This window comes from Gymnoscopelus braueri (genome assembly GCF_963280865.1).
Source record: "Gymnoscopelus braueri genome assembly, chromosome: 19".
Taxonomy (NCBI): Eukaryota; Metazoa; Chordata; class Actinopteri; order Myctophiformes; family Myctophidae; genus Gymnoscopelus; species Gymnoscopelus braueri.
In genome coordinates, this window is record NC_137621.1 from 22,864,836 (window position 1) to 22,867,451 (window position 2,616).

Genomic DNA, 2,616 nt, shown 5'->3' on the forward strand with positions numbered 1-2,616 from the left:
TATCTGTACCATATGTTTAAGCAAGCTATCATTATGCATTGAAAAAAAGAAATATTTCTTGTCATAGGTGCTGCAAATAGGACAAAGGACTTTGGAACAAGAGAGCGTGAATCAACTCTACAAGACTAGGCCCGCAGGTTTCCAGGTTTAGATGGAGAAGTGACCATAATGTTGATACCATAAAAGCAGTCAGATAAAGAGCTCTTAACATGGAGGTAGGGACTTGGATGTTTTTTGTACTCTCACTCCTCAGCATCACCGCATTTCTTACCACTTTACTAAATTCTGGGGTCATCTTAGTAATCCTGACCACCAAAAGACTCCACCTCCCAGCAAACTATCTCATTTGCTCTCTGGCGGTAACTGATTTGCTGGTGGCCATCTTAGTGATGCCACTCAGCATACTCTACATCGCCATGGATCAGTGGCCCCTGAGTTTTGTTCTGTGCGAAGCCTGGCTGAGTATAGATATGACCTGCTGCACTTGTTCTATTTTGCACCTGTGTGCCATTGCCCTGGATCGGTATTGGGCCATCACCAAAGCGCTGGCGTATGCACACAAGAGGACGTCAAAGTGGGTGTTCATTATAATTACTGCAGTGTGTGGACCATCTCCACCCTCATCACCATGCCTCCACTGTTCTGGAGGCATCACAATGACAGTAATAATGTTAGTGAAGCCAGTGAAAATGTATCTGGCCAGTGTTTTATCAAGCATGACCATGTGTTCTACACTATATACTCAACCTTTGGGGCTTTCTACTTTCCCTTGGCTCTTATCCTTGGCCTGTACTGTAGAATTTTCATCACAGCGAGAACGTTGTATTATAAACGAACAGTTCCAGGCTCACTGATGGAAATAAGAAAACCAGAGGTCATTTACTGTGCTGTTTTAATGGCACTATGCGTCAACCTGAGCTCTCAATGCTTGACACAGAACTTAACAAACTCAACATTGTAAATCAGAAAGTCAATGAGAGGATTCAGATCTGTGCATCTAGAGAAAGGAGAGCTGCAGGCGTCCTGGGACTGATCCTAGGTGCCTTCATTCTCTGCTGGTTGCCTTTTTTTGTCAGAGAACTATTGGTGGGCTTTAAGGTGGTGCAGTGTTTCTCTCAGAAGTCAGGTGTCTTAAATATCCTCACCTGGCTGGGATACACCAACTCCCTCATCAATCCAATCCTCTATACTAGCTTCAATGATGACTTTAAGCAGGCATTTGGACAACTGCTCCGCTGCGAAAGCGCAAATGGATAAATACATTCTCATATCAAAAGCCCTATAAATATATGTGAACATGTCAGATTGCCAATACTACTTTTTATTTCAAGATTCAAGAGTTGTTTTGGGGTTTATTTCGCAACATGCATGTATGTGCAGTGAAATGTCAGTGTAGCAGACATTTCTATAATATTATAATATAAGGTAATAAAATATATAATACCAGGGTACCCATGTAGTAATAAGTAATAAAGTGTAAAGTGTTTTATCAAGTAATTTAAATAACTTGATAGATGTGCAAAAAAACAGCATCAATGTACTGTACACATACTGTATAGTGGTGAATGACCATGTTTATTAGCGGGTGTACTAGTGAGCAACACTGGTGCTCCCCAAGGTACCATGCTGTCACCCTTCCTGTTTACCCTCTACATCTCTGACTTCAATTCAATTTGCGAAGGTGCCACCGACAGAAGTTCTCCGATGACACGTCCATTGTCAGCTGCATCACAGATAATAAAATGGAGGAGTACTGTATATAGCCCTAGTGGAGAGCTTTGTAGAGTGGAGTTACAGCAACCATTTCAGCTCAACACAGGCAAAACCAAGGAGCTGGTGGTGGACTACCAACAGAGGAAGAAGAGGCCCCCATCTCCCATCACGATCCATGGGGAGAATTGGAGTTGGTGGACAGACTGGACACCTACAAGTTCAGAGGAGTACACACTGGACTGACAACTCCAGCATCCTCTACACAGGAAGGGACAGAGCAAGGATCAGGTCCTCCAATTTGTGCAACAGGATGCTGCAGCTGTTATACTAGTCAGTAGTAGCAGTGTCCTCTTCTTTGCCATGGCCTGCTGGGGGGTAACATCAGCACAAGGGACACTCACAAACTGAACAAGCTGGTGAAGAAGGCCAGCTCTCTAGTTGGAAGTACACTGGACAATCTGGAGGTAGTAGCGGGGGGGGGGGGGGGGAATAGGGACGAAGTCAGAAGCTATCCTGATAAAATCCACTCCCAACACCTCTATGAGCTAGCGGAACGAAGAGGCACCCTCAGCAACTCATCGTCCCTTAAAGGGATAGTTCACCCCCAAAAATACTTTTTTTCTATCGATTAGTCACCCCATGGAGACTTGAATTCATATTTTTTGTTTTTTGTCGCATTCCTAAACTAATAATTTGATGACCAGCGGACCGGTAGGCAGCGGTTCACAAAGGAGACTCTTTGTGTCTCCTACCAGAACCGCTGCCGGTCATCAAATTATTGGCTTAGGAATGCACAAAAACAAAAGAATAGCCATGAATTCAAGTCTCCATGGGGTGACTAATCGATGGAAAAAAGGTCATTTTGGGGTGAACTATTCCTTTAACACAAGGGTGACCAACTCG

General features: G+C 43.8%; 1 pseudogene across 1 annotated transcript; it reads left to right on the forward strand.

Moving 5' to 3' along the window:
- Window positions 1-209: 209 nt before the first annotated feature.
- Window positions 210-1,257, forward strand: LOC308074720 (5-hydroxytryptamine receptor 1E-like; annotated as a pseudogene). The gene has a single exon. The product of its transcript is annotated as a 5-hydroxytryptamine receptor 1E-like (transcript).
- Window positions 1,258-2,616: the final 1,359 nt, after the last annotated feature.